The 13,311-nt window shown below is 42.1% G+C and overlaps 1 pseudogene; it reads left to right on the forward strand.

Annotated features, from left to right (window-relative positions):
• Positions 1-2,620: 2,620 nt before the first annotated feature.
• LOC122428018 lies at positions 2,621-10,868 on the forward strand (annotated as a pseudogene).
• Positions 10,869-13,311: the final 2,443 nt, after the last annotated feature.

Genomic DNA, 13,311 nt, shown 5'->3' on the forward strand with positions numbered 1-13,311 from the left:
GTGGTTCTCCCTTAGGTTCTCTGGATCTGACTCAGGAGAAAAATAAACAAAATCCAGATATTCTAGAGGGGCAAAACAGGATTTTTCTCCCCCCAATCACTTATTTCCTTTCTTCTTTTCTGTATTGCTAGTGGGGAGCGGGATTTTTTAAACAGAGTGAAAAGAAACATTTTGTTGACATAAACATGCATGAAAATCATGCTACAACGGAGAGAGAACCATAGACCTGGGTACGTGCAGGAGACTCAGCACCCAGAGAGTAAGGAGTGGGGGCAAGGAGATATGGAAGTTGGGGGACCACATGGAAACCTTATTTTAATGATGGAACTGAAATCAGATTACTATTTTAATTACATCTTCTTTCCTTTCTAAGCCCTGTACTGATAAAAGACCAAATAGACATCAACCAAACCTGAAAAATATCCCCACAATCTATCAAAAAGATGAGGAGTGATCAACTATTTTAGTCAAAAAGAGGCCTTTAGATTAGACTCAGGAAGAATTTCATTTTACCTGCTTAATCATGTATGAGTATTAGTCCCTTCATTTGTCTGTTGGTGATGCATTCAATTAAGGAGCCCAGTTTTCTGTCCATGAGTTAGAGGTCTGAGGTCATGTATCTCAAGATGGTTAAATCTGATTGCCCCACATGCAGAAGTCCCTAAGGGAAGATGATCCTCCAATAGCCATAGGACAAGCTGGAAATCGAAGTGCAGATTAAATGGCTCTGGATGAATTAAGTGTTCATTTTAACTGTCAAAATACTGAGATGATAACTTTTCTCAAAACATAGATCCAAAGAAATTCTTCACTAAATGTATAAATTCAGTGAATTTACTAAATGTCTCAGTTTGAAATATGATTGGGAAAACATTAACTTACTTTTTGAAAGCTAATGTCAAAGAGGGTAACTCAGGACAATTCCTTCAAAGAAGTCACTGGGCCAGTCTAGGACACAAAATGACATAATTATAAGCCCTTTAGCATCCTCCTCCCAACTCTCATTTACATATATATTTTTCCAGCTGTAGCAGAATTGTAAGCATGATCTTCCTACTGCCATTTTTTTTCCTGAATTGGAGTCAAAGGCTATCTCCTCAAGGAGCAGATGAATGACTTTTCTCTTTAACCCTGCTGGTTCCATACTGGTCAAACCCAGTGGATGGCATCCCCAGCTTTCCCCTCCTCAGTCTTTCAGGTGAAACTAAATATCTCTACCCCATCCATTCCTCATCTCATTCTTTGTTTTCCCAGAAAAACCTAGTCTTTCACTTGCTTCCTTCTCCAAGATTCGTCTTATCGTCAGAGGACTCTTATCCTCAGCTTCACAGGTGGTGCTGGCAGTAAAGAACCCGCCTGCCGGTGCAGGAGACATGAGAGATGAGGTTCCATCCCTGGGTCAGGAAGATCCCCTGGAGAAGGGCATGGCAGCCCACTCCAGTACTCTTGCCTGCAGAATCCCATGGACAGAGGAGCCTGGCGGGCTACAGTCGATGGGGTCATAAGCAGTCAGACACTACTGAGCAACTGATCACATGTGCATGCACAGAGGACTCTGCTCTCTCTGCAAGTTATTAGAGAATTACTAAACTCCCGTGGAAAAGTCAGCAGGAGGGTGGGTGTAACATCCAGTTACTTGGATTCTAGTAATATGAGAAAGAGCATTCATGAGAACCGGAGACTCTTGTTAAACACAGAATAAATGTGACTGAATGGCATTTTGAGATAGTAATGCACAGGAACCTTTTTTTAATTCCCTGAATTTCCCTTTTTCGTTCCATACCCGGACATCAGAGAGGCTGCTCTTTGTCTCCAATGAGCTGAGTGGCAGGGCTGGAAGAAGAAAATTGTCAGAAGATGTTTTTGGCTTTTGTTTTGCACAACCTAAATCTTTAGGATATTTGAACGTGTGACAGTAGAAGGAGCAGCTTGAATAAACATGAAAGGACAAGGATTTCCCTTATATTGAAAAGAGATATTCCCAAGCTGGTAGAGGGAAAGAGAGATCGTGGGTCCCAGAGTATCAGGATTCAACCCAGTCATCTAGTTGTCAAAAAAAGGAGTCAGAAAGGCCAGAATTGCAACAACTAAAGGGGGTATCAAGGAAGACAGAATAGAGACAGGCTCGTAAAGATTCCTGAGCCCCATATGGTAGCAATAGAAAACACCATAGAATTGAGCATCTGAGATTTTACTCTACTTGCAAGCTTTTGAGTTAAATGGCCACAGTTGCACATATGCCAGCAGAAAACATGAGTCACCAGGGACAAAGGCTAAGGATGTTATCACTCCAAGCAGAGCAGGCAACGTTATCTGCATGTTCACATTGATTTATCTTGTTTCTCAGCCCCACAGGGACTACATAGAACAGCACAAATGGATGTTGCCCATAGCACACAGCTGAGCTGCTCCATTTTAGTAAACCTCAGTATGTTAAGGAGGCTACAAAGAAACCTGCCCGGTCTTCATTCTGGAGAGTGGTATTATCTTTATTATACTGAGACTCAAACAATCTTCTCCCTATTCCAGAGACAGACACTATCATCACCCAAGGCTGCAAAGATTATCCAGAATAAACTAGCTATGCCTCTGCTCCTGAGACAGTAGAACACATGAAACCATGATTGGTAGAGAATTGTCTCCCAACACCGTGGAGACAGGAACAGGGGATGACTCTGCTGTGATGTATGTGGTTTGATGATCAAAGACCAGAAAACAGCCTCTACCAGCATCGCCCTTACACTCCATGAGCCGTGGGAACTATAGCATAACCCTGGAGAGGAGAACAGAGTGAGGAGCTACACTCCAAGCAAAGAGATTAAATAAAAGTCTGAATTCTGTGTAGTTGGACAGTTAACTCTCTGCCTCCTTCAACTACTAGAATGTCAGACTCAACCCCAGACAGGATATCTGTCTGAGGATGACTGGAAATAACAGACAATCCTAAAAGAAAAAACCTTTAGAAACCTGCATTTAATAAGTTTGCACATTCTCTGAAGAAATGACTGGATCCCTGTCCAATAACCTCACAATGAGGGGCAGATCCCACACTTCTCTGATGTAACTTCTTTTCAGTTTTTCTTTCTTCCTTTCTTTTTTACTGACGTATAATTGCTTTTCAATGTTGTGTTAGCTTCTGCTGTACAACAAAATGAATCAGCTATATGTATGCATACATCCCTTCTCTCTTGGGCCCTCCTCCCAACCACCACCCCCAACCCACCAATCTAGGTCATCACAGAGCACCAAGCTGAGCTCCCCAGGATATGCAGCAGCTTCCCACTAGCTATCTATTTAACACATGGTAGTGTAAATATGTCATTGCTACTCTCCCAATTCATCCCACCCTCTCATTTCCCCGCTGTGTCCACATGTCCATTCTCTATGTCTGCATCTCTATTCCTGCCTGCTAATATGTTCATCTGTAGCATTTTTCTAAATTCCACATATGTGTGTTAATATGCAATGTTTGTTTTTCTCTTTCTGACTTACTTCACTCTGTATGACAGACTAGGTTCATCCACGTCTCTACAAATGACCCAGTTTCATTCCTTGTAATGGCTGAGTAATATTCCACTCCATATATGTACCACATCTTCTTTATCCATTGTCCATTGATGGACATTTAGGTTGCTTCAGTTTTATAGGACTCAGTCTTAAATGAGAGTAGACAGCCAGGGATCACCATACCTCTGAGGAAAGTCTTTAGCATGAAAAACTAAAATAGAAGTAAATATACAGAAATAGGAACTCAGAGGAAACAAACAATGAATAAAAACAAGATGAAGTTTTTGTGTTTTTTTTTTTAAGTTATAGTTAAGAATTCTACTTTCAGGAAGACGGAACCAATATACTATTCCATACTCCTTCCTCCAAGTGTAACTAAAAGCCCTGGGCATTATTAGTACCCATCTATTCCTGCATATTGTCCATTTTCTCCATTAGATCCCTTAGCATATTAAGCCTATGCTCAGTCACTCAGTCATGTCTTACTCTTTGTGGCTCCGCAGACCACCAGGCTCCTCTGCCCATAAAATTTTCCCAGCAAGAACACTGGAGTCCATTGCCATTTCCTGTCCCAGGGGATCTTATCAACCCATGGATCAAACCCATGTCACTTGGGTTTCCTGCATTGGCAGGTGGATTCTTTACCACTAGGGCCGCCTGGGAAGCCCATTAAGCATAGGTGTCTTAAATTCTAGGTCTGATCATTTCAAAATCTCTGCCATATCTGAGGCTGATACGGATGCTTGCTCCATCTGGTCATACTGTGTGTGTTGTTGTTGTTTTGGGGTGTTTTTTCCAGTCTGTTAGTATGCCTTGTAATTAAAACTTTACTGCAGAAAAGGAAATGTAGTAAATAGGTCTTCTGTGTGATTTATCTGGCTAGGAATTAGATGTGTTTAGTGTTTGCTGAAGCTAAAGTAGGTATCTGAGGCTAAAATTTCCTCGTGTCCTTGTTTTTGTAGCCCCTGTTGTCTTTGAGTTTCCCTAAAGACTTTCTCTTAAATAAGATCTGAGACACAGTGGTAAATTATGTAGGGAGAAAAAGCATTCTGTAGTCCTATAGGGAGGTCTTAGCCTGTTAGTGAGCCTGTGCCCCAGAGTTAAGACTTTCACAAGGGCTTCTAAGTTTGCTTTTCTACTCCCTAGGTGATAGAAGGTTACAAAGGACAGGATTAGCTATTTCCTTTCTTCCGGATGGGTTCAGTTCAGTTCAGCCACTCAGTCATGTCCGACTCTTTGTGACCCCATGAATCACAGCACACCAGGCCTCCCTGTCCATCACCAACTCCCGGAGTTTACTCAAACTCATGCCCATTGAGTCGGTGATGCCATCCAGCCATCTCATCCTCTGTCATCCCCTTCTCCTCCTGCCCCCAATCCCTCCCAGAATCAGGGTCTTTTCCAATGAGTCAACTCTTCACATGAGGTGGCCAAAGTATTGGAGTTCCAGCTTCAGCATCAGTCCTTCCAATGAACACTCAGGACTGATCTCCTATTGGATGGACTGGTTGGATCTCCTTGCAGTCCAAGAGACTCTCAAGCATCTTCTCCAACACCAATGTTCAAAAGCGTCAATTCTTTAGCACTCAACTTTCCTCACAGTCCAACTCTCACATCCATACATGACCACTGGAAAAACCATAGCCTTGACTAGATGGACCTTTGTTGACAAAGTAATGTCTCTGCTTTTTAATATGCTATCTAGGTTGGTCATAACTTTCCTTCCAAGGAGTAAGCGTCTTTTAATTTCATGGCTGCAATCACCATCTCCAGATGGTGTTAGACTCTGGCAAAACTTCAGTCTGTTGGGCTCTTATAAAATAGTTTCCCCTGATGTAGGCATTGTGAAGAACAGAATACTCTAGGCATGTTTCAGAATAGCTATTCCAATTATTGACTGTGAGAAAGTAGTAGGACTCCTAGACATAAAACTCACTAAGCCTAAACCCTGTGGAGTTTTTTACTCTCAAACTTGTCCACACCAAGCCTCCAGCAATTCACTGATGCCACCTTCAGTTTTTCTACCCTTGCACTTCTTCCTGCAGAGGTTTCTGCTCATGGATTTCTGCTCTGGTAAACTAAGATCCTCTGTATCCAGCTCTCTCCAATTTGGGGGGTAGCAGTTTGCCCTGTGACCACAATTCTCTAGAGGATATGAGTTGTTGATTTTTTAGTGTGACACACTTTTTCGTTGTTGCTATGAAATGGGAGTGACAACTTCCAAGTTCCTTACACACCTGATGCTGGACTGGAAACCAGAAGTCCCATTTCATAAATGTTTTATTGTCTCATAATCACACAGTTTCAGGGATGTTAATCCCCTGCTCTGGTGCCCTGGCAGCAATTGTTTTTCAGTTGCTAAGTCACATCCAACTCTTTGCAACCCATGGACTGCAACATACCAGGCTCCTCTGTCCTTCACTATCTCTCAGAGTTTGCTCAAACTCATGTCCATTGAGTCAGTGATGTCATCTAAACATATTATCCTCTGCCACCTGCTTCTCCTTTCACCTTTAATCTTTCCCAGCTTCAGAGTCTTTTCCAGTGAGTCGGCTCTTCACATCAGGTGGCCCAAGTGTTGGAGCTTCAGCTTCAGCATCAGTCCTTCCAATGAATATTCAGGGTTGATTTCCTTTAGGATGGACTGGTTTGATCTCCTTGCAGTCCAAGGAACTTTTAAGAGTCTTCTCCAGCAACACAATTCAAAAGCATCAATCTTCTGGTATTCAGCCTTCTTTATGGTCCAACTCTCACATCCATACAAGACTATTGGAAAAACCATAGCTTTGACTATATGGACCTTTGTTGGCAAAGTGATGTCTCTGCTTTTTAATATGCTATCTAGGTTTGTCATAGCTTTTCTTCCAATGAGTAAATGTCTTTTAATTTCACGGGACTGCAGTTACCATCAGCAGTGATTTGGGAGACCAAGAAAATAAAATCTGTCATTGCTTCCACTTCTCCCCCACCCCCTTCTATTTGCCATGAAGTGATGGGACAGGAAGCCATAATCTTAGTTTTTTGAATGCTGTATTTTAAGCCAGCTTATTCACTCTCCTCTTTCACCCTCACAAAGAGGGTTTTTAGTTCATCTTCACTTTCTGCCATTAAGGTGGTATCATCTGCATATCTGAGGCTGTTGATTATTTCTCCCGGCTATCTTAATTCCAGCTTAGGATTCATCCAGCCTAGCATTTCACACAATGTACTCTGCATATAAATTAAATAAACAGGGTGACAATATACAGCTTTGACGTACTTCTTTCTCAGTTTTGAACCAGTCAGCTGTTTCATGTCCAGTTCTAGCTGATGCTTCTTGACATGCATACAGATTTCTCAGGAGGCAGGTAAGATGGTCTGGTATTCCATCTCTTTAAGAATTTTCCACAGTCTGTTGTGGTCCACAGTCAAAGGCTTTAGCATAGTCAGTGAAGCAGAAGTAGATGTATTTCCAGAATTCCCTTGCTTTCTCTATGATCCTACAAATGTTGGCAACTCGATCTCTGGTTCCTCTACCATTTCAAGACCCAGCTTAGACACCTAGAAGTCCTTAGTTCACATTACTGCTGAAGCCTACCTTGAAGGACTTTGAGCATAATCGTACTAGCAGGTGAAATGAGCACAATTGTATGGTAGTCTGAACATTCTTTGGCACTGCCCTCCTTTGGGGTTGGAATGATTAGACAGAAGTTAGACAGAGGTCCCAGAGCAGCAAATCTAGTCTCTCCTCAGTGTGATCACTTCCTCCATTAACAACCTCAGTACGAGGGACACAGGGGACAGACTGGGAAGTCTGACGAGTGTTTTGTGATTAAAAAAAAAAAAAACAAACAAACTTCATAAAATACTGTAACCACCCTCTCTTTCCATAGGAAAAAAAGACAGTAAAACATCCAATTAACCTGACAGAAAACATTCCTATGAACTACTATTAGAATGAAAGAAGCTATTTCAAACATTTTTAGCTAAGAGCAAGAGTTAATTTGGTTTCCTGTGATTTTCAAAACTCTAATCCGTTTTAATACTTTAATTGCTTTGTACTTGGGCTGAATTAGGAAGTTCAAGTTTTTGTCCATGAGTCTGAAGTCTAAAAGAAAATCCTGTGATTCACTTTTTAGAAGCAGACACTTTCCGTACCCTGAAGGTATTTCTAGGGATTATCCCAGAATAGGGATAATTTTGAACTCTAGGAACATTGTGTTAAAGACAGGTATATTAAATAGGGTGGAGAATATCAAACACAAAGGAATGATTAAATCAAACTAGAAACCATTTCTGCAGTTGTCATTCAAGAAAGAAGAGGTTATTTCCAATTTTAAATCAAATAACTAAGGTATGAATAATTTTCTATTTTTTAGTGATTTTTATTGGAATATGGTTGATTTACGAAGCTGTGTGAGTTTCAGATGTGCAGCAAAATGAATCCGTTATACACATACAAATACATCTATCCACTTTGGGGGATTCTTTTCCTATATAGATTATTACAGAATATTGGATAAAGTTCCCTGTGGTATGCGGTAGGTCCTTATTAGGTATCTATTTTACATACAATTGTATGTATATGTCAATCCTAATCTCCCAGTTTACTTCTCTCCCTCCTTCCTTCCCTGGTAACCATAAACTTGTTTTTTACATCTGTGACTCTATTTCTGTTTTTCAAATAAGTTCACTTGTATCACTTTTTTTAGATTTCACATATACGTTATATCATATGATATTTGCCTATCTTTGCCTGACTTACTTCACTCCATTTGACCATCTCTAGGCCCATCCACATTGCTGCAAATGATATTTATTTCATTCCTTTTTATGACTGAGTAATATTCTATCGTATATACCTACCACATCTTTATCCACTTCCATTGATAACTGACATTTAGGTTGCTTCTGTGTCTTGGCTATTGTAAGGTGAATCATTTTCTCCTATATATAGTTTAAGGGCTTCCCAGGTGGCTCTAGTGCTAAAGAACCCACATGCCAATGCAAGAGACATAAGAAATGCAGGTCCGATCCCTCAGTCAGAAAGATCCCCTGGAGAAGGGCATGGCAACCCACTCCAGTATTCTTGCCTGGCAGGCTTTGGTTCATAGGCTGTCAAAGAATCAGACATGACTGAAGTAACTTAACACACACACACACACATATATTTTTAAACTACTTTTCTTGGTAACTATAGTTGCATCAGAAGAGAAAACTAAATTATTGCAGGGATAAGAATGAGAGGGAAACTTGCCTTCCATCAGAAACACATTTGTACTGTTGGAATTGGCACCACATACATATATTTATGGGCGTAACCCTAATCATTTATTAGTTGCTTATTACATAAATAATTTTATGAAAAATGTGAGCGGTGTGCTAAATTCCACAATTTCCAAATGCAACAGTTAACATCATGTAATCCTTTCCATAACTTCACCCAGCAGATGTGTTATTTGGTCTTTTTCTCAAGTATCTGGTTTTCAAGATGGCTTTGTTGCTGACTCCTCTGCTCTGGGGTGGGATCAGTGACAACTTCCCAGAGAGAAAGAGACAAATGAGGAAGTAAAGATGCAAATCATACAAGCTGATTGTCTCAATTTAACATCAAGAATAAAAATGGAGAATAACCTTTCAGACCCAGATCTCAGGTTTAGTGCAACATCCTCAGCTCATTTGAGAAAGACCTACCCAGCTTAGGGGGCAGAGAATACAAATCATGTCACCTCTTCCCCAGCAACTCTGTAACATGGAAGAGAAAGACACATGGTCTTGATTCTCCCAAAGTAGGCCCAGATGGAGTTCCAGGAAAATTTACATGTTTCTCTTGTTGCTTCCTCACAGGCTGTCTGCCCTCAGTGAGTAGGGAAGGAGGGTCTCCTTTCTCTCTCTTGTTTGTCCTCTAACACCTTAAAACCAGTGGGATGATGCTCATTTTGTATGCACGTGTGCACGCACACACACACACACACACACACACACACTCACACACCTCCCCATATCATAAACTTCTAATAACTCCAAAGTCTAAATTTCTCTTTCTCTTCTCTTTTCCCTAACTCATATCCTGGCTTCATCTCAGGTTCATCCCATGGGATGACTATGGCTCTTGTCGAAACAGGACATTCTAGATTCTGTTCTCTAGATGAATCCTTAAGAATAGGGTTCTTAAACTCTAAGGTGCCAAAAAGGAAGAGGAAAGAAATGACAGATAATGGGCTGCAGTTGATTATAGCTCAAGAGGGCATGTGATTCCGTTATTCACAGGAGTTGATGAGCTGCACTAACAGAAGCCCAAGCCAGTGAAGTATGGATTCTAAAAAGAATCCATTGGTTGGAGGCAGAGTGATTATTGACAGAAATATGTTGATAAACAGGAGTTTACTAGAATTTTCCCTGGAGGACATCGCCTGAGAGACAAGTAACTGGAAGTACTTTAACCAGCCTCAAGCTTTTGCTACTTTCAGTTTATGGTGTGTGACTAAACAGTCGGACATGACTGAAGCGACTTAGCACGCACCCACAAAGATTCATGAGGAGACGAGCTAGTGAGAGACACACAAGCCTTAAGACTAGTGAGAAAAAAGAGGTTGGAGACATATGAGGGGTGAGAGAAGAAATAATTAGGGGTTAAGGATCCTTTCTCTGGAAGTGCGCTCAGCAGTCCCGAGTATCTGTCTCTTGCTTCAACAGAGCTTGGAGGGAACAGACCCAGGGAAGCCCCTTGCTCCAGCCTCCGACCACCCACCAACATTTTTTCCAGTCACAACGTTCAGAATCAGCCACTCAGCTGTCCACAATCACCAGGAACAGTCACCATTTTTTGAGCTTAACTCCTTATGACCTATCAACCATAAACTCCCAGATTCCTCAGAATTATTCCACTGAGATGGAGACTTCCCTCCATCCCCTCATCAACATGCATCTGCAGGCCTCCTAAACTTGTCTCTCTCTGGGCTTCTATTTCAGCCACGATGATGTGGCTCTGGGGGGTGTGGGCCACTTTTTTTTCATGAATTGGCCAAGGAGAAGCACAAGGGCCTAGAGGGTCTCTTGAAAATGCAAAATCAGCACGGGGGCTACATGCTCTTCCTAGACCTGCAGAAGCATCTCTAGATGAGTGAGGTAAAACCAAGGATGCTATGGAAGCCGCCCTTATGGAGAAGAATCTGAACCAGGCCCTTTTGGGTCTGCAGAGCCTGGGTTTGGCCCACACAGACCCCCACATCTGTGACTTCCTGGAGAACCACTTCCTAGATGAGGAGGTGAAACTCGTCAAGAAGATGGGTGACCACCTGACCCACCTCTGCAGGCTGTCTGGTCCCCAGGCTGAGTTTGGTGAGTATCTCTTGGAAAGTCTTACCCTCAAGCAAGACTAGGAGCCTCTGGAGCCCAGCAGGCTTTGAGGGACCCCCTAACATCAGGGCATCTGCCTGAAGCCCCTCTTTGCATCCACTAGGCAGCTTTTCAACACCCTGGAGAGCCCGCTCTCAAGCCTTGGACCAAATGGAAACAATAAAGCTTTGTGAAGCCGAATATATATTTTTTCTCCTGCTGACAATGATACTCAAACTCCAGAGGAAACTATGGGCTTCCTTCTTGGTCTCCCCTCACCAGCTTCCCTCTTTCTCAGCCTGAGGTGAGAGTGGGGGTTGGGCAGGAGGCCGGAAGCAGTGGGGTGGGGTTTCCGTGGGAACCCCAGGGTGTCCAAGAGACCCTCTCTAACCCCGATCGTACACAGATTTCCTAGCCTATACACCCCCATTTCATACTCAGTGGAAAAGAACACAGGCGTTTCCCTAGAAACAAAAGAAGTTTAAACCACACCCCATTTCTCTCCTCAACTTCTCAGTTTAGAATAAGTAATTCTATGTTGTTGTTTTTTAGTTGTTAAATCATGTAGGACTCTTTGCAAACCCATGGACTTCCCACTCAGGGATCAAACACAACTTTCCTGCATTGATGGGCAGATTCTTTACCTTTGAGCCATTTCTGGTGGCTCAGTAGTAGAGACTCCACCTGCCAATGCAGGAGACATGAGACCCACAGGTTCAATCCCTGGGTAGAGAAGATCCCCTAGAGAAAGAAATGGCAACCCATCCCAGTAATCTTGCCTGGAAAATCCCATGGACAGAGGAGCCTGGTGGACTACAGTCCATGGAGTCACATAGAGTCAGACAGGTAGTGACTAAACATGTCATTCTAATTCTATTCCCTATACTAATTACTTTCTAGCTCCATAGAGAATCTCCTCAGTAAAATGGAAAAGATTATAATTAGACCCATATACTATTTCATCTCATGTGAGCTTCAAAATAATTCTGAGCTGTAGGAAATGAGATTTCACCCTCTTTTTTCAAATGAAGAAAATGAAACCAGTTTCACTGTTCAGACCTGACTTTTATTCACAATGCCCCATTCTTACAAGGAAAAACAATAAAGAAGTTCTAGTTAACACAAGGTTCTACTCAGACCTTGCTAGGAGCAACAAGTTATTAATGAAGTAAAGTAGATTTGATGTAAAATAGTGAAAAAGGAGTTGCCAGCTTTGGAGACTCTATATCTCCAAAAAGATGAGTTAAACTGACAAAAGCATTCTGTCCCTGAGGAAAACCTAGGGTGTATAGAGTGTCCATCTTTCTCAAACACAGTGACACCTTTTGCAACTATTACTACTTTTCTGCTGAGATCTGTAGAGAACCAAAGCAGGAGGTCTCAAAGCAGGATGTCAAAAAAAGCAAATTAGGGCTTTTCAAATGATCAGACTGAACAAAATGCACGGCAAAATGAGATCCCCTGGGGCTAAGTTCAGAAAAACAGCCAGCTTTCTGGGCCATCAAGTTGAATTCCATGGAGACTATTCCAAAATGGAAAAATCTCTACCTGCCAGATGATCTTTTGGGAAGGGTACTGGATATGTCTACCACTTGGAGTGGGTGCAGTGAGACCCCCAAAAGGTGATTGAGTGACTGACCTGTGTTAGGAGGGTGGGGTGACTACAGGGCTCTGTTTTTCAATTGTTCTAGATATATTTGGGGCCAGAGCTGAATTGCCGGGGATAAGAAAAGGAAGTTTGAGCCCCACTCCTCTTTTAGTCCTTCCCACAAATAGCCCTGCTGTACTGTGCCTCCCTTGTAAACAAACATAGAATGAATGTTTGTCTTAATATCTATTTAAAGGGGAACCAAACTAATCATCAGCCTGGGCTTCTCACGTGTCTTAGTGTCATCCAGATTAAAGACATTAGTGCTTCAAGAGAGTCAGGCTCAACTTTTAATATTCAGTGAGTGTTTATAGAGCACCTACTGTATGCCGGGCACTATCCCAGATCCAGCGAACACAGTGAGCAAACAGGCAAAAGTTCTTGCCCTCAGCAATTATACTATAGTTTGGTGGAAGGAGACACAATAAATTTAAAATACATTAAAATAAATTATAAAGTATGTTAAGAAGAAAAAAAGTGCTACAACAACAGGAAAAGAAAGGACAGAGTGGGGAGGATGGGGTGTGTAACAGGCTAGGTATGTGTGCAAGATGGCACTTTCCATGGGCCAATCTGGATCGACCTCCTTGAGAAGGTGGCCGCTGGACAAAGGCTCATGAGAGGTGAAGAGTGAGCCTGGATAAATATAAGGGAAGGATTTTCCTGCAGAGGAAGCAGCTAGGGGTTGACCTCATGGTGAGAAAGTGCTCAGCACCTTCGAGGAACAGTGAGGAGGAAAAGGGAACAAAGAGGGGATGAAGTCAGAGAGGCGGAGGCAGGGGGATGGGAGATCAAGGAGCCAGACTACACAGGGTCTTATAGACCAACAGAAGAATTCA

This window comes from Cervus canadensis, chromosome 26 (genome assembly GCF_019320065.1).
Source record: "Cervus canadensis isolate Bull #8, Minnesota chromosome 26, ASM1932006v1, whole genome shotgun sequence".
NCBI classification, from domain to species: domain Eukaryota; kingdom Metazoa; phylum Chordata; class Mammalia; order Artiodactyla; family Cervidae; genus Cervus; species Cervus canadensis.